This window comes from Vicugna pacos, chromosome 17, assembly GCF_048564905.1.
Source record: "Vicugna pacos chromosome 17, VicPac4, whole genome shotgun sequence".
Lineage (NCBI taxonomy): Eukaryota > Metazoa > Chordata > Mammalia > Artiodactyla > Camelidae > Vicugna > Vicugna pacos.
The window spans coordinates 16,387,552-16,405,642 of NC_133003.1; the positions used below are offsets into that span (position 1 = coordinate 16,387,552).

The 18,091-nt window shown below is 45.4% G+C and overlaps 1 protein-coding gene and 1 long non-coding RNA gene across 3 annotated transcripts in view; one reads left to right on the forward strand and one right to left on the reverse strand.

The window, feature by feature from the left end:
* Window positions 1–18,091, forward strand: part of TRAK1 (trafficking kinesin protein 1) — a 201,147-nt gene that overhangs the window by 16,846 nt on the left and 166,210 nt on the right. Inside the window, exon 1 of one of the 2 annotated variants that reach the window (XM_031686769.2) lies at window positions 6,812–7,311. The exons of the other annotated variant lie outside the window; for it this stretch is intronic. The gene's annotated coding sequence lies outside the window, so the exon portion shown is untranslated. Of the gene's footprint in view, window positions 1–6,811; window positions 7,312–18,091 lie in introns of those variants that run through there. 2 annotated transcript variants of the gene reach the window in all.
* Window positions 955–6,812, reverse strand: LOC140686730 (uncharacterized). Its single transcript, XR_012060585.1, has 4 exons — window positions 6,326–6,812; window positions 4,371–4,522; window positions 1,743–1,859; window positions 955–1,086 (listed from the first exon to the last, which is right to left on the reverse strand). It is a non-coding gene; the product is annotated as an uncharacterized lncRNA (long non-coding RNA).

Consider the following 18,091-nt stretch of genomic DNA (forward strand, 5'->3'; position numbering starts at 1 on the left):
GATAACAGACTCCCACCCTAAGTCCTTACAGTCATGTGACCCAGCTGGGCCAACACACATTTCCTGGTGAAGCATAAAGTGAAGTAACACCATAAGCTTATAGTTTTAATGGATAAAGCAACTTTTCTTTATAGTTTTTCAAAATAACACAAAATAAGTGGATTAAAAATATACATATTTTGGGTATATGCTCATTTCTTAGACCCCCTTTGACAGAAAATGCTAGCTGAGCACCAAAATCAATTCTCCCCTTTTTCCTGGTTGTTCATTGGGACTATATTTCCCAGCCTCCCTTGCAGCTAAGTGTGGCCACATCATTAAGACCTCTGGCCAATGAAATTTGAGCAGAAGTGACGTGTGCCCTAGCCTGACTCATAAAACCTCCCATACAAACTCCTCCATAATTTTTACCCCAGCCCCTAACTGAGATGGCCATGCCCAGGATGATCGAGATGGCAGGGCCAAATTAGCCCAAGTCCTTTAATAAGTGTGTGAAACAATCTGGAATTACTCTAGGCTGTTACTTCAGAGGGGAAGAAGCCATTCTGTTCAGCCATTACATTTTAGAATTACTTATGACATCACTTTAGTCCACTCTAACTAATAAACCCCAACACCCACCCTTGGCCCTCCATGGACCCTACATAAAAAAATCCTTCCTCAGGGGAAAATAAAACAAAACCTACACACACAACACTAGGAAACAGACAGCTAGGATAATGTTGACCACACTTAAAATATGTACCAGAAACTCAGAAAGGCATATGAATTTGCAAATATTTAGATAGGAGCCACCAGAGAATTAAAACAGCAGAGGTAGCTTTCTATCAGGCTAAACTGAGATTAGAACTCTATAGCTTAGAAAGAGGATTAGAAGAGCTCAAAGTCCCTGAAAGCCTGAGGTTGAGCAGGTGTCCACAGAATCATTCAACGAAACGTAGAATCCAAGAACTTGGAGATAAGAAGTCATTTTATTCCATAATCAGAAAGTCACATGGGACACTCTTTACCCCCAAAATAATAATGTGGATGTTGCAAACAAACAGGAGCTGGCGGGTTTTCGATAGATAGTCACTTCATAATGGGCTGTGAAAAGGAAGTTAAGATGTTCAGGACAGATTCTCAAGCTCTTTTAACTTGGATTTAAGAAACAGAAATTATTCCATTCTCCACCCCCTAAACAATAAAATGTTGATCAGTGAATGTACTCTGGGTTAGAGGGGTCTTTGGTTAGATTATGAAGGCTTGATCATTCAATGAATGTTTGAGCCCTTACTACGTTCTAGACATTGTGCTGAGAATACACCTGGGAATAAGTCTATCTCGGGAATCAGGAAAGAGTAGATGGAAAACAAACAATAAGTACATTTTATAATACTTTAAAATGTGCTAAATAAGAAAAAAATAGAGCAGAGCAAGGGATTGGGGTGCCAGGGGTAAAAAGTGGCAACATTAAATGAGACGGTTCAAGGAGGCCTCTTTGAGAAGGTGGGGGAGGGGTATTCCAGGCGAAGGGAATAGTGCAAAGTGCCGAGATGAGCATGTCCCTGGTGTGTTCAAGAAAGAGCAAGGAGATCACTGTGCCTGGGGAGTGAGTGAGTGAGTTGGAAAGAAAAGGAAAATGAGGTCGGGGGCAGTCTGTTAATGAGGTAGTGGGCCAAAAGGAAGACTTTGTGTATATTCTGGGAGAACTGGGGAGACATTAGAGAGTTTTAAGAGAGGAAAACCATGATATGACTCACATTTCCCAGTACATTGGCTCCTGTGTTGACAGTGGACTCTGGGGGAGATGAGGGCCAGGAGAACAAGCTGGAATTCAGGAGGCCCTTACAGGAATCCAGGAGAGATGATGGTGTGGTCTGGAATAGGATGGAAGCAGTGATGGTGATGAGAAATAGATTCTGAATTATATTTTGACGGTAGAACCAACAGACTTGCTGATAGATTAGAAGTGGGTGGAAAGTAAGAGAAAAGTTAAAAATGATTACACTATTTTTGGCCTGAGCAACTGAAATCTAGGAGCCTGGAAGAGCAGAACTTGGGGAAGGCCCAGCAGTTCAGCCTAGGGCATAGTAAGTCTGAGGTGCCTATTAGACATCCCAATGGCAGCATAAAAGGAGGAAGTTTGTTTACATGAGTGTGGAGTGCAGGAGGGAAAGCCAGGGCTGGAAGTATAAATTTGTAAGTTACCCATGCATAGATGGTGTTTGAAGTCTCAAGAGTAACACTGGATGCTATAAAGAAGTTATTGGTATTAATCTTTTTTTTTCTCATCTAAGGAATCCATGAGTAATGGGTCAGCATTATAAACATAAAGGCTACATGTCTTAACTTTAGGATTCCTTTCCCATCCCAGTCCTCACCGCACCATTCTTCCGGTCTTCCAAGACTGAGGTTGCCTCTTCTTTACTTTGCAGGGGAACAAAAGCAATTTGTTTAATTAGTCACATGGGGCAAGGAGCCTGGATTGGCTTCTGACCTTGTCAACAGTGTATGACTTTGGGTAAATTAACTCAGTTCCCTGAAGTTCAATTTCCTCATCTATAAACCGCAGATGATAACAGCTGTCCCATAGAGTTGCTGTGAGGATTCCATGAGCTGATATGACTCAAGCACGTAGTACAGTGCTTGGTGTGCATATGTGCTCAATAAATGTTAGATTAAAACCCCAGGATAAGACAGTCAACGATAACGTGACTGTGAATATAACATAATTGGACCTTTGCTCTCGTTCTGGAGTGGTGGCAGGTTCACGTTCTTTTCTCAGAAGATGTATGTGTGGGAGGTGGTTATCAGTGTGTACCCCATAGTCTTTTAGGATGCTCTCTGTCAGTTTAAGCTGATGCTTTGTCATAATTGGTCTATTTCTGATACACTTATTAAATGAATAAAACACATTTTTTCCTTTTTGTCACATAGTAACTGTAAGATTGTCTGAGAGATATTGATCATAATTAACCTTCAGTTATGCAACCCCCCACCCTTGAATTTGAGGGGCCCGCTTGTGTTCCAAGGGGGTGTTAGCATAGCACTGTAACATTACTGGTGGGCAGCAGTGGTGGTGGAGGTGGATGCAATGGAAGCTATGCCTCCCTGGCTGGCCCTGAAGTGGCCTGATCTTCCTCACACCCTCCACAGCCATGGGCTGTTTTTGGTTGTCCACTTGGGTCAATCCCCAACGCGGCAGCTGGAGGGGGCTTATATTTGTGTCCTCTCTTTTTTCCTTGGTGAGCCTGGCCAGAGGTGTGTCAACTGTATTTACCCTTTCAAAAAACCAGCTCTTGATTTGATTGATTTTTTTCTATTGTTCTTTTAACCTCTATTTTGTTTATTTCCTCCCTGACCTTTATAATTTCTTTCCTTCTGCTGACCTTAGGTTTTGTTTGTTCTTCTTCTAATTCTTTTAGGTGTTAGGTTAGGTTGTTTACTTGAGATTGTCCTTGTTTTTTGAGGAATGTCTGTATCCTTATGAATGTCCCTCTTAGGACTGCTTCTGCTGCATCCCATAGATTTTGTGTGGTTGTGTTTTCATTGTCGTTTGTCTCAAAGTATTTTTTAATTTCTTCTTTGGAAATTTGATATTTGCCAGGCTCTGAATTAGTAACCGTGGGAAAATACAAAAAAGAATATCTGATCTGTGCCCTGTTAGGAACCCAAAATACAGCCCAGGACCCAAAATGGAAATGTAAAAAATAACCTGACAAAAGAACTAAAAATTGTAGTTTTATTGGCTCAAGTTCTTCTCCAAAGAACTTGAGGGCAGTGATCACTTTTGGGAAGTGATCCCACAGAACAGAGGTGGGAAAAGGAACCAGGACACCAGAAAGCACAAAACAGGGAGGGAGAGAAAGTCCATCCAAGGGTGTGTAATCTAGGTGGTCACCTCTGTAAGCAAATGGGCTCAGTTCCTCACAGGGCAAATATCAATAAACATATGTTGATTTTGATTTGATTTGACAAAGGGAAAGAATATCATGGTTATCTGTGGCCCAAGGGAGGCCAGAGTGGCTTCTGGTGCAGAGACCTCTGCCTGATATTGGATGAGTCTGGGACCTGCCAGGACAACTGCTGTTTTCTCTTCTATGAGCCCATCCTGCCTCCATCCAGGGTCCTGCATGCTTGACTTGCAGGAGCACCAGGTTACCAGCAGCCCCAAGTAGCTCAGAGCCTATAGCTGGGGTCTCATTCACTCTAGAGGCTCCACCTGCCACCTGCTTCCTCCCAGCTGGGTGTCCAAGACGGAGATCAGCCCCTCTGTCTCAGGAGTGGGATCCACATGTCTGTCATAAACCAAATGTGAGAACCCTGCTCCCACCAAGCCCCAGTCAGAGGCTCAATATGACTGAATGACTTCAAAATTCTGTACCAACCTTGACTGGATCTCATGGATTGAGAGAGTGACAGGCAGCTGGTAAAGGTGCAAAGAGCATCGGACGTATTTGGCAGACAAGACTTGTAGTTACGGGTCTACCACTAATTTGATGCTCCTCTGGTCATGTACCACTTTTCTGCCCGCAGTTTCCTGAAAATGAGAAGGTTGGACTAGATGATCTCAAAGATCCCCCAGCTGTAGGATTCTTAAATTACAGAACTGGAAGGAACCTGATCTGTCAGTTATACTTCAAATAGTCTTTTTATTTTTTTCTTAAAAAACCCTCATGTATGATAACAGCTCCATGTCTGCTCTATACCAACTGAGGAGATGGGGAGGAAATAGCTTGTGAGCTTAGCATGCATGAGGTCCTAGGTTCAAGCCCAAGCATCTCCACTTAAAAAAAAAAAAAACAAAAAACCTAGTTACCTCCCACCCCAAAACAAAACAGAACCTCACTAGGAAACAGGTCCAGCACAAACTTGCCATACACTTTGATCATTTTTTTTTGTAATTGAAATTTTTGAGGTAATTGTAGATTGACATTCAATTATAAGAAATAGCATACTTTGCCCAGTTTCCCCTAACGATAACATTTTGCAAAACCTCAATATATCACAACTATATTGACACTCATACAATCCACCCTGTCTTCAATTTCCTCAGTTTTACTTGTACTTACGTGTGTGTGAGTGTTAAATTCTATGTAAATTTGATCACCTGTTCCAAAGCCACAAGTTCTAAAACCACAAGGATCCCTTGTTTTGTCCTTTTATAATCACTTCTTACCTCCCTCCCACCTCACTTTATCCCCCTACTTTGATTTTTCAAAATCTTTTTATTTGGAAATAATTTCAAACTTACAGAAACATTCCAATACATCCTGTACCTATATTGACTGATAATATTTTGCCTATTTACTTGAACTTATTTTGCTTCAACATTTTTTTCCTGAGTCACTTGAAGATAATTTGCATACATCACACCCCTTTACCCCTTCACAGTACTTCAGTGTGCATTTCCAAGAATAGGGATATTCTTGTACATGCCCATAGTACAAAGTTATCAACAGCAGCAAATTTAACATTGATTCAATACTTTAATCTAATATCAAGATTCCAGTTGTGCCATTGGGATGTCCTTTACATCATTTTACCCTCTGCCCCATAGAGAATCCAGCCTAGGACCAGGATTCACATTTAGTTGTCAGGTCTTTTTAGCACTTTTTAATCTGGAACATTTCCTAAGCCTTCTTTTGTGATACTGACATGTTTGAAGAATACACCCCCTGCCTCCTTTTAATAGACATTCCTCTTCGGGGTTTGTCTGAGGTTTCATTATCATTAGATTCAGGTTATGCATTCTCCCTGGGGACATTGCATAGGTGATGTGTTCTGAGGACATGATAGCCATCTGCTTGCATTGATGATGTCAGTTTTGATCCTGGTCAGTCAATGTGCGGTTCCTCTGCCCCTTTGTATACTGAGTGTTTCTCTCTTGCTACTAATAAGTCTAAACCACCTGTGGGGAGACACATTAACCCAGATAAACTGCTCCCCAATAAAATCCCCCCTAGGGTTGGCATCCATTGATGATTCTTGCCTAAACCAATCTTTACTATATGCTTTGTCTCTTCATGTCCTCTTCTAGTAATGGAAACCAGGTTTTCTATGGTTTAGGTTCCCTGGGTCTTCGATTCTGGTCTGAGTCTTCTCCGTGTCTTCCCAATGTCCTCGATGACCTTTGGGCAGAGACTAGGCCAACGCTGTGGACTCAGCAGCCTCTACTGGAAATGAGATCATGTGTGCTGCTCCCTGTTAAACCGTCCACAGTGATTTGCATAATAGAGTAGCCTGTGAGCACTTACTTCCTGGTCCCCCACACCCCTGTCCTCCTCCCTCACCCTTTGGTGGCATATTATTCAGACTGCCCATCCATATTCCCTTCACTTACCATCTCTGTCCCAGCCCCGTTTAAGCGTAAGGGTTGCTTTCCTAGGGGACAGCAAGGCCTGCAGGAACGGGACGCCTGGACTTCGACTACGTTCGCGGCAGTCTCTGTGTGAGTTCCATCCTCCCCTTAGACTGGCTGGACCGACACCGAGAAGTGCTAGAAGTAAATAAGTGTTCTGGGCAGAGAGCGATGGTGATGGTGGTGGTGGTGGTGGTGGTCTGCGGTAGTTTTTCCCGTCGCAGATATTTCTCCGGGGACTCCGTCAGGCCCGGGGCAGGTAAAAGCACAGGAACGGGACACCTGCGGTTGTTGGAGAGGTAGGAAGGGAGCGGCTCTGGGCGGCGGGGACGCGCACCGCCCCGCGGGCATCCTGGAGGGCGGCCCGCAGGTGGCGGCAAAAGCGGGCCGGCGGGCGGGGCCGGGGAAGGGGAGGGCTCGGCGCGCGTCGGGCGTGACGGCAGCGCGGAGGGGAGGTGCGAAGCGCCCGCCCGCCGAGAGCCATGGCGAGAGGCCGCGCCGCGGCGCCCGCGCTAGTACCCCCGTCCGCAGCTGCGCCCCCGCCCGCCGCCCCGGGGCCCACCCGGCCGCCGCCCCCGCGCGCTCCGAGCCCTTGACGGCCGCGCGCTGTGAGAGAGGCGTCCCCGGAGAGGGGCTGCACGCGGGAGGGCGGCGCGGGAGGGAGCGTGGGGGAGCGCGAGCGCCCCTACGACCCCCGCGTCCCGGAACCCGGCCCCCGAGTCCGGGAACGCCGAGTCGGCGGGAGGGCAGCCGGAGGAGGAGAAGGCGCCGAATCCGAGCCCTCCGCGTGCGCCCCGGTGCCGCCCGGCCGGCTGCTGCGGAGGGAACTGGAGCCGCCGGGCGGCCGGGGCCGGGCCGAGGACAACGAGGAGGCGGCGGCTAGGAGAGCCGAGCGCCCGGGCAGTCCCGCGCCGGAACCTGCCGGGAACGCGCCTGCTACGGAGCCGCGCGCCGTGCGCCTCTCGAGGGTAAGCCGCGGGACCGCCAACCCCGTGCCTCGGGCGCCTCGGGCTCTGGTGTGGGTGGGGAAGGACGCGGGCTTTTGGGAGTGTGAGTGCGTGAAGTGGCGGCGGGAAAGGCCGGGCGCCGGAATCCTGCGGGGCGGCCCGCGTTCAGCATCGGCCGCACCTGCGGGAGGCCCTGAGGGACACAGAAAGGTGCCCAGAGTTCATCGTGTCGGTCTCGCCGCGTGGCCTGGATTCCGGGCCTCGGCACTCCGAAGTGACAGTGAAGCGACCTTCAAAAAGCCCCGAGCTGATCCAGGCCAGAGCGCGAGCGGGACTCCGATTCCCACTCACCCGCAAAACGAATGTAAACTACATCTTCTGAGAGTGCTTGGGGGCCAAGCAGGTGGCTTTTAGGACGCTTTCTTTCCATCCTGAGAGTTAACAAGTTCACTTCGTCACTTTTTTGACCTGAGTTTTTCAGTTCTTTTCGAATCTCCAAGGTCAGCCTCCTGCAAGTAACAAGAAACTCAGTGAAAAGTATTGCTGCTGCTTTTGTAAAGTTGTGTTTAGGGGAGCACAAGTCGGAAGCCCGGCGGCCTGGTCTTGGCTGCCGGCATACCCCCTACCCGGTCAGCCTGCCTGTTTCAGAAATCTTCGCTGCACTTGTTCGGAAACTGAAATCAGCGTCCACTTTGAGCACCTCCTAAATATGAGTGTCTAGGCCTCTGATTAAAAAAAAATATTTTTCTGACATGCTTCCCCAGAACTTTGTTTGCTTCAAGCAAATGTGTAAATGTTGTCAGTGTCTGCGAGTGTGTAGGCCGAATGGGTTCTTTGGATGGAGTCTTTGGGTTATTTCTTGGGGAGGTGGGACATACACCCCAGGGAAACAAGCTAGGAACAGGGTCCTTTCTAGTTTCCAACTGCAAGAGCAGCAGAGAGGGAGGTGGTCAGACTGAGCGGTGTGGGCTCTGAGCAGTCTGCACCAGGAGGGTGTCCTGAGTTTCAGTGGAGGATGACAGGTTGGCTAGCAGATTCAGAGTTGGATCTGGAGTGACAGATGGCACTTTTCTTCTGTTTGGAAAGATCATGCTTGTGTGCTGTTAGATCTCTGGCCCCAGCTTTATCACAGAGGTGCCCAGGCAGGTGTGGACTGAGCCACCTGGAGCCCGGCTTGGGGATTCTGAGCTGAGTTAGAAAGCCCAGGTCCGTGAGCAGTGGGTTTGGCAACAATTGGGTTTCAGCTTGGCCCCAGCACCCGCCGTTTCCTGTTTAATGCCCCAGGGACCTGTAGGATTTGGTTTCCCATCCCCAGCTCTCCATGGAGAGTGTCTCCGTATTGGCTCAGTTGCTCATGCTCCTCTCTGGTGTGTTAAAAAAGGACATTGGTCTTGGAGTGGGAAACCTGGATTCAAATTCTGGCTGCTCTGTCTTTGCTGGCTGTGTGACCTTGAGCCCTTATTTAACCTCTTTGATCTGGCACTCCTCTCTGGGATTGCCCCCCAAACAAACAAAGAAAATCCAAACAAACTTCATTAGTTGGTTGTAAGGATTAAAGAGTGTTTTGAGTGAAAGTGTCTGTACAAGTTTGAATGGCCTGGAGGGTTTTCAGGTCTCATTCCAACATGACTAGATTTGTGACTTGGTAACCTTTTTGAGCCCTAACAGGGATAAGAAAGCAGATATAATAGCCATTATTATCCTTCTTGTAGGTTTATTGTGAGGGTCGAATCAGATCCTATTTAAAGGGCTTTGAAAATAAAACAGCATTATTCTCGTTGAGAGGCGTTCCTAACTTTTCAGGTTCCCAAGTAGCAGCCTTTTGCTGTTTGCTACCTGATGGGGACTTTCTTCTTTCTGAGCCCGTGCCTCTGACCTTGCACACAGTAGATCTCTGTAATTGTTAGATGAGTCTTGAATTAACCCTCTGGGCTCCCCATTTTGAGCACCTGCTCCCTAGGTGGGGCGTAGACCTGGGGCTTTCCCTCCTCCATCAGCTGTTGGCGTTTTCGTAGATTTGATTGTTCTTTTGCCCCATACAGCCCCGGAAGAGGCTGAGGAGGGCAGGTGGGTGGGTGGCCGCTTTTCCCAATGGGGCAGTTCTGTTTTTCTCCTTTAAAGCTCAAGTGAGAAAGGCATTGGAGGGTCAACCCTTGATTTCCACTCAGTGAGGATTGCAGGTAGTAAGCCAAGACTTTCACCTATCTTGCAGTGTGATAAATGTAGGGATAATGTTCCAGTGACCCGCTTCTACAGACACATGATTGAATCACGCTTGGTTTTGAAAACAGACCCTGGTCTGTTTAACTCACCTGTGTTTGGTATGCACCATGGTTTTCGTGGGTGGACAGAGAGAGGGATGCTTCTTTTAGGAGAAGAACGGTCTCCACCAAGCCTGGAGCTCATGTGGGTTCTTAGATTTTATTTGATAGTCTTGGGTGAGTGTCTGAAGTACAGACTGTTGAATGGGTCTTTGGGTTCCTCCCCCATCTCTTTCCTTCTTTCTGAACAAATGTTCCCTATTCTGACTTGCCTCCCTATTAAGTATATCCAAATGGCGGCCACTGCAGTGTTGAAAAGTTCAGAGTTTTAGCAAAGAGACAGTAAATAATAGCATATGTGTCAGTCGGGTGCCTCTGAGCTACATATAATAGCAAGTGATGTGGAGCTGGTTAAAGAAAGGGTTTGACGTGTGTTTATGAAGGGCTGTGTGGCTTCATTATTCATTGAGGATCTCATTTAATTATGTATTTCTTCATAGTGCACATGAGGTTGAAGAGGGTGGAATGAGGTGGGAGACGAGCTCCTAACATCCTTGTTTGGGCTTCTAGTCCAGCCTCCTAGGAATGACTGCCTCCAGCCTCACCTGGGGAGTGCTGAGAAGCGCTGTAAATCTCTCTGATGACTAACAAGTGGTAGGACTTCTGCGGAAAGTCTTTTGGCCTCCAGCTGGGAAATAGATTATCTTGCTGCTTCTGAAACTTGCTCTCATAACCTTCAGGGCAAAGGAACCCTGGAAAGGGGGATTGGGGAGTTCAGCCTGAGGTTTCTGTTGCTTTTCAGTGTTAACTTCAGTGCTTCCTTTGATGAAGAATAGAAATGAAGGATTCATCTTGTTTATTTTAATATAAATATACTTTAAATTGCTGCCTTGAGTCAAAAAGCACTCAAGAAAGATACACCTGGTTTTTTCCTGGGGTGCTGGGGGCTCCCCGCAGCATATGTTTGTGCATCCCAGTCTGACAGTGTTGGAGCTGGATTTGTTCTTGGGTGTCTTCGGGTCCAGACTTAATGATACGCCAGGACATTTAAAAGCAGAAGGTGATCTTCCCAGAGGAAGTGGATTTTGCACTAACACCTGAAAAGGATGTTCCAATATTGAGGGGAAGTAAATCCATGACTAAATTAAAGAACCACCAGAATATAACTTAACTGGATTTAAATGATAAGGAATCTCCTCCTCTGGATGTTCCAGGTCTTTGAAAGTCTTTTTTTTTTTTTTTTTTACCAATTAGTTGAAAATAACTGAACCTGTGGAGTAAATGATTTGACTTTTTCTGACAAGTATCCTTCAGCTTACCATTCAGAACCCTTCCCTCTTTATTGTATGCCTCCTTAATGCCTAGACTTAGTTACTAAATAGTGTGATTAGATTGACTAAAAAGTGCTTGTCTCCTAAATTGTGTTTACACAGATTAGCTATTAGTAAATCCCACGTTCCATAACATAGGTGCAGGTGTATCTGCAGCTTGTTATTAACATCCACAGCATCTGCTGTGGTCCAGGATTTTTTTTTCTAATGGTAGCATTCTGCGAGCTGTTAGTCTTTAAGTTTTGCAAAAAGTAGAGGAGGCGTGATCTAGTGTAGGCTCGCCTCCTTTTATGATGGTCCTTAAGAAATAATTTCCAGTTTGAGATGTAGCCAAAGATAAAATGCCTCCCTGGAGTGTAGGAAATGGTTTGGCTCACTTATCTTATCGAGTCATGCATCTTTGTCTTAACGGGAGGAGCACATAAGCAGTGAGTGCAGAGGCCATCCTTGAGTTTGTTTGAGGACCATGGGGAAACTTTGGGGGTGTGCAGAGGAAAAATTCCTTGACCAGGAGCATGGATTGTCCTAGGTGTGATGATAAAGGCAGGGAGGGAGTGACTGCAGACGCTCAGCTATTGATGGCAGAGCGACTAAGGGTCCTGATTCATGGGGGAAGCAAGTGGAAAGAGGGCAACATTGTTTCTGCCTGACTTTGCTCTCTGCAGGCATGGCTTCAGCTGTTCGCAGGCGTGTAAAGCCTCCCTGTTCAACGTGTGGTGGGCTGGCCTGCAGTATCAGCATCACCTGGGAGCAGGTTAGATCTGCAGCCCAGCAGAGCCTGCCCCAGGCCTGCTAAATCTACATCTGCATTTTCAACACATCTTTCAGTGGTGCTCCTTGTCACACATTCCTTCATGGTTACACAGAATGTTTTTTCCGGATGCACAGGGCCAGACTTGGCATACACTGGGAAGAGCAAGTGGGCAGCACATACTTGGGAGGGTTAGTACTCAAGGCTGGGGTCAACTTCTTGCCCTCTGCCAAGAGGAAAGGGGCTGGGGTTTTCCGAAAAGATGGCTGAACCCATTCCTTTCCCAGTGCCCACCTCTTTCCTCCCTTGAGTTGTAACAATGAACTGTAAAATAGGAGGGCCCAAGAGGAAGGGACAAAGTGTCATTCTAAATCAGTAGTGAGGAAAACAGCCCCAAATTTAGCCAGTAATTTACCCTCCCTACCTCAGCGTTGGTAAGTGTTTTGAGTTGTTAAAATAGGCCAGAGTGGTCAATACGCAGTTCTCCTTAAATTCTCTCCAGGTAGTGAAACATCCATCCATCCACCCACTCACTGGCCTACTCTTTGAAGAGTGAATATTAGGTGCCGGGTCATGCGCACTGTGCATATGGGAGACCACAGCAGTGTCAGAATGGGAGCCAGATGGAAGGTAAGTGGATCTGACCCCAGTGTACATAACCTTCCCCTCACACTCCCTCCTTCCCTCCTGCTTTCCTAGCAGGTGTAGGGCTGTCGGCCTGCCGTGCTCCTAACATAACCTCATGTTGGGGTGGGCACAGGTAATCTGTTTTTGCCAAATTATTTTTTTGCCCTAGAGGTACCCAAGTCCCCCAGTCTGAGGGATGAAAGGAAATCCCTAATGCAATGACCATCTTTTCTTTTAAAAAAAAATGTGGTAAAATGAATGTAACACAGAAATTACAATTTTAGCCATTTTACTTAGTTTTTCTTTTCTTTGTAGCTTTTTTGATTTGTTTTTGTTTTGGGAGGAGGTAATTAGGTTTATTTATTTGTAGATTACTATTATTATTAAGTGGAGGTACTGGGGATTGAACCGAGGACCTTGTGCATGCTAAGCAGGCACTCTATCGCTCTGCTATACCTTCCCCTAGCCATTTTAAAGGGCACAGTTTTGCAGCATTAGGTACACTCATGCTGTTGTACAAATATCAGCACCATCTGTCTCCAGAACTTTTTCATCTTACCCCAGTGAAACTCTATACTGAATAAACACTAACTTACCATTCCCCTCCTCCCCTCAGGCCATGGCAAACACCATTCTACGTTCTGTCTCTGTGAATTTGAATATTCTAGGAACCTCATAGAAGAGGAATCATACACTCTTTGTCTTTGTGCCTGGCTTATTTCATTTAGCATAATGTCCTCAAGGTTTATCATGTTGTATCACGTACTAGAATTTCATTCCTTCTTAAGGCTGAATAATATTCCATTATGGATATACCACATTTTGTTTATCCATTCATTTATCTTTGGACACTTGAGTTGCTTCCATCTTTCGGCTACTGTGAATAATGCTGCTATGAGCACAAGTGTACAAACATTTGTTTGTGTCCTTGCTTTCACTTATTTTGGTTATATAACCAGAAGTGGAACTGCTGGATCCTATGGTAATTTTGTGTTTAATTTTTGAGGATTCATCAGACCGTTAATCCTCAGTGACTGCACCATTTTGTATTCCTACCAGAAATGGCACGAAGGATCCAGTTTCTCAGCAACACTTGTGATCTTGCTTTTTTTTTTTTCAATCTTTTAAAAACTTAAAATAATTTTTTGTTGGGGGGAGGTCATTAGGTCTATTTATTTATAGGTCTATTTATTTATTCTTTTTTTTTTCAGTGGAGGTGCTGGGAATTGAACCCAGGACCTCGTGCATGCTAAGCATATGCTGTACTATTTAAGCTATACTCTCCCCTCTGATTGTTTTGTTGGTAATTAATTGCCAACCTGCTGGGTGTGACATGGTTATTTTGAGTCACTTTTCTCCCTTCATTCTGTTTTCTGCCAACACTAGTCATGGTCGTTGCCTTGCTCAGAGCTGTGAGGGATTGTTCGTAGGAGCTCTTGCTTCGGCCCTTCTGATGATTGCTGTTTAACTCTGGGGCATCAGGTGTAATTTATTTAGTAAGTGTGATGGGACTCTGATACAGTTTCTAGAAGCTGCTAGTGTTTTAGGGTCTGTGTGTGTATGGTCTTTGCCTCTGTTCTTTTCCTGCCACTTTTATTCGGAATAGAAATTGGAATGTGGGAGTTGGGGGACCAGGCGGGGTGAAAATAGAAGGGCAACTCAGTAAGGCAATACGTTACATGTGGTTCTGAATAGGGGGTTCTAAGAATGAGTTTGGTTTGCCTGTTGGACCTTGACTTTTTTTTTTTTTTTATACTCTTCCCCTTAGTCCTGTGTATTAGGTTTCTACCGCTGAATAACTAATTATCACAAACTTAGCCCCTAAAAACAAGACCTGTTAGTTATCTTTCTTTTGTAATCCAGGCAAGCTCAGCTGAATTTTCTGATTAGGGACCCGTAGACCTAAATCAATTTTGACCAGGCTGGGCTTTTATGTGGAAGTTCTGGAAAAGATCAGCTTCCACGCTCATTCTTATTGTTGACTGAATTCAGTTCCTTGTGGTTGTAAGACTAAGGTCCCCATTTCCTTGCTGGCTGTCAGCTGAGGGCTGCTCTCAGCTCCTTGAGGACCCTCCCTGGTCCTTGCACATGGTCCCCTCCATCCTCAAAGCCAACAAAGGTGTATTGGATCCTCATGTTTTGAATCTCTCTGCCTGCCCCTTCTGCTAATGGCCAGAGAAAACTGCTTTTAAAGGGTTCATGTGATTAGACTAGACCCACCGAGATAATCTCCCTTTTGCTATAAAAGGTAACATACTGCAGGAGTAACACCTCATCAGAGTTGAAGGCTTCACCCACACTCAAAAGAAAGGTGGCTATACAGGGTAAAAGTCACTAGGGGTCTTTCAGAGAATCCTGCACACCACACCCAGCCTCCAAGTTGGGGTGGAAACAGCCTCCTCGACTTCTGTGAGACCTTAGATCGGTCACCTCCCGTTTCTGGTCCTCAGTTTCCTCATCAGCCCTCCTCAGGCTCCATTTTCTGTTCTGCAGGCAAGCTCCCTCCCACGCAGGGGTCCCCTCGCTCCAGGCTCCCACCAGGCCTGGCAGTTGGACCTTGACTTTGATTTGGGTGGGGGTGGGGTTGGTGATCTTATGCTGGCAGAGATCTGGCAGCACAGTTATTATCTCAAGGGCCATTTTTTGTTCAAAATTAAAAGAAGGGTCCAAATATGTGTGTCTTGCATTGGAGAATTTCAAACCTGGGAAGAAAATTGGAGGTGGGGAGTGTATAGCTCAGTGGTAGAGTGAATGCTTAGCATGCACGAGGTCCTGGGTTCCGTCCCCAGTACCTCCATTTAAAAAAGTAAATAAACCTAATTACCTACCCTCCTTAAAAAAAAAGAAAGAAAGAAAGAAGGAAGGAAAGGAAGAAAAGAAAATTGGAGGTTTACTTAAACTAAGGGGATCAGCAGATTCTTGTAGAGTTACGAAGTTGGCACGAAGTTGAAATTGGTAAGCTTTATTCTGGGGGATTAAAAACACCAAACAAACAAACGAGAAACCAAACCTATGATTGTGGACTAGCAGTGTAATGATTTAGAGGGAAGGTAGGGAGCAGGAAAATGAGCAATTTGTTACATGGATGACTCACTGGTGTGTGTCTGTGAGTGTTAACGTTTGGGTGCAGACTTTCTGAGACTTTGCTTACTGGCTTTCATTGTAGAGAGGAGAGAGGGTGTCCTCCAGATGGTGGGTATGTCATTCCAACCTTTGCATCTAGATAGTTTTTAAATACAACTCTGAATACTCTGGGAATTGTATCGCTCTGCTTTATGGACCCAAGTAGGGTGTAGCCTTTGTTGAAAAAAAACCAAACTTCCAGATTTAACAGTCTGTATAGACTAGCATACTCTTGATGTGTTTGAAGCCGTGTTCCTTTTTTTCTCCCCCTCTTTAAGACTGGTGCTTTGTTAGGGCTAGATGTGTTGAACACAACAAAGAACTCCTGTTTATGACAGCCAGTTCCTGAATCATTACCTTATGTGATAACCTCATATGGTTATTAAGGGTGTTACGTGAATTGTGAATTAATAGGTATGCTTGACTCAGTAAGCGTTTTGCGTTAGCCATTGTTATTGTTGGTCTTACTGAACTCCTCAGGGTCCATTCATCCACAAATAATTCTAGAGCGCATACTCTGTGCCATGCCCTAAGGGTATGTGATGGCCTCCCCCTTTGTGGTGCTAACAGGACTGGCTCCCATGACTTGAGGCAGTGAGCGAGGCTCTGGTTTTTGTTCACCTAACAACAATCTACCCCGCTTAGGCTTTGAGAAGAAAGGGTTAACTTTGCAAGGATCCCAAGGCATTAGAGACATCCCTTTGGACTTGATATTTGGACACAAATATCATGACATTTCAAAGGTCTCTTGTGGAAGAAGTGTAGTTTGGTGTTAAAAATTTGAGAAAATACTTTTCTATTTAAGAACACAAGCAGAATATTAGGATTACAATAGTAGATGAAAGGCATGACAAGTGCATCATTGGGAAAGTAGACTAAAATGTTGACTGATGCACTGGATGTATTTATACTGTACTTGCAAGGTAGGAAGCTAGTTTGTACTTTACACGTGCAAGAAGAATGTCAGAGCAGGCATTGAATGTTAACTTGAAAAACTTCTAGCTGATCGAAGTCTCTTAATCCTGGAAGAGAAATGATACTTATGGAAGGGAATAGCGAAAACAAATACTCCTGGGAGTTTGGTTTTATCTTATGGTCAGACTTTTGTCATTTATGGTATACTGACTTTTCTATTTGACAAGAGGCAGCGTGACAGAATGATCAGCAACATCAAGTCTGAGAATTTGACTCACAAACTCAGAAGTCATATGTCCATTTGTTCACCAGGGATGCAGTTTGTAGACTTTCCTAAGAGAAGGGGTGTCCTCAGGGACAAGTGGGTGACTTCCCCTTGGTGCACATGCCCAGACTTCGTCCTCCTCTAGGATTGACTGAGTCCTGCATCAGAAGCTCTGGCTTTACTCACGGGGAAAGAGTGTAGGGAGTTCACCTGGAGTCGTAAGTGATGTTGTAGCTGGAAAGAAGTGGATGGCCTTTGAATGCTGTTGAGGGGTTGAGGCTTGCTCTTTGAGGAGGTGATGGGCCACTTAGGAAGGGACGGATTCAGGGATGGGGCTGAGATTTCCAGATCGGATTAACATCACTCAGTTGTGCAGCAGTAAGGACCTGGCGGGTCCTGTTTCGAATATGGTAAGTTTGATGTGGTCTTGAGATTTCCAAGCGGAGGTGTTTAGGGATGGGGGACATCTGGGGCTGATGCTTGGAAGAGAGGTCTGAGTGTGAAGTAAGGGTCTGGGTGCCACCCCTGTGTGGACAGTGGTGATACTGTGTGAAGAAGAACTCAAAGAGGACCGACCAGAGGTTGACCAGGATGAGGCTGAAAGTGCTGGGAGAGAGTGTTCTTGTGGTCACAGGTGGGGTTCATGAGGTCCCTGTGCTGTGAGAGGCCAAATAATGTAAGAACTAAAATGTTCTGTGGGTTTGTTTATACACAGTAGGTGTGCAAATATGTGTAGAGTTGTATCACTCAGTTCTCCATGGTTCAGAAGAGATGCTGGCTTAGCGTTGTAAACATCGTATAGTAACACATTGACTGTAAGAAAATTTGCATGTTTCCTTGCCAAGTATCATACATGTTTATCTCATGTTGCTTGGGTCCATATTTTTATGAATTCCTGAAATAATGAGCTCAAGTAGAGATTCTTCTGCACTTTCTTGTGATTCTTAGACTTCTTACTTGGGGTTTTTACCATTTGTACTGTTGGAGCGGTAGAATTATGGTAAAATTAGAGAGGATTGGAGATCGCTTGTTTTAGCAGAGGCTTCTGCAGCCCCATCAAAATGGACGAAATGAGAAATTTGGTAATTTCAGCCGCTGGTGGGGATGTGGAACAGCTGGAAACCTCATGCATCACATGCAGAGAAGAACAAACATTGGAACATTGGTGCTGTTTACTAAAGCTGAGCATATACGTTATGACCCACTGATTCACTTCTGGGCATGGACTCAACAGAAACCAGTGCCCTTTACTTAGTTCATAGCAGCTTCTCTGCTAATAACTCCAAACTGAGGGGAAAAAAAAAACCCAAATGTACATTAACTGGTGACTGTATGAGCAAGTTGATGCATCCAGACAACAGACTGCTACTCAGCAATAAAAAGAAATGAAGTACTGATCATTGCAAAAGATGGATGAAAATCACGGGCAAAATGTTGAGCAAAAGTGACCAGACACAGAAGTATACACTGAAGAATTCCGTTTTCGGGTAGTTCACAAACAGACAAAATTGTCTTGCAATAAGGATCA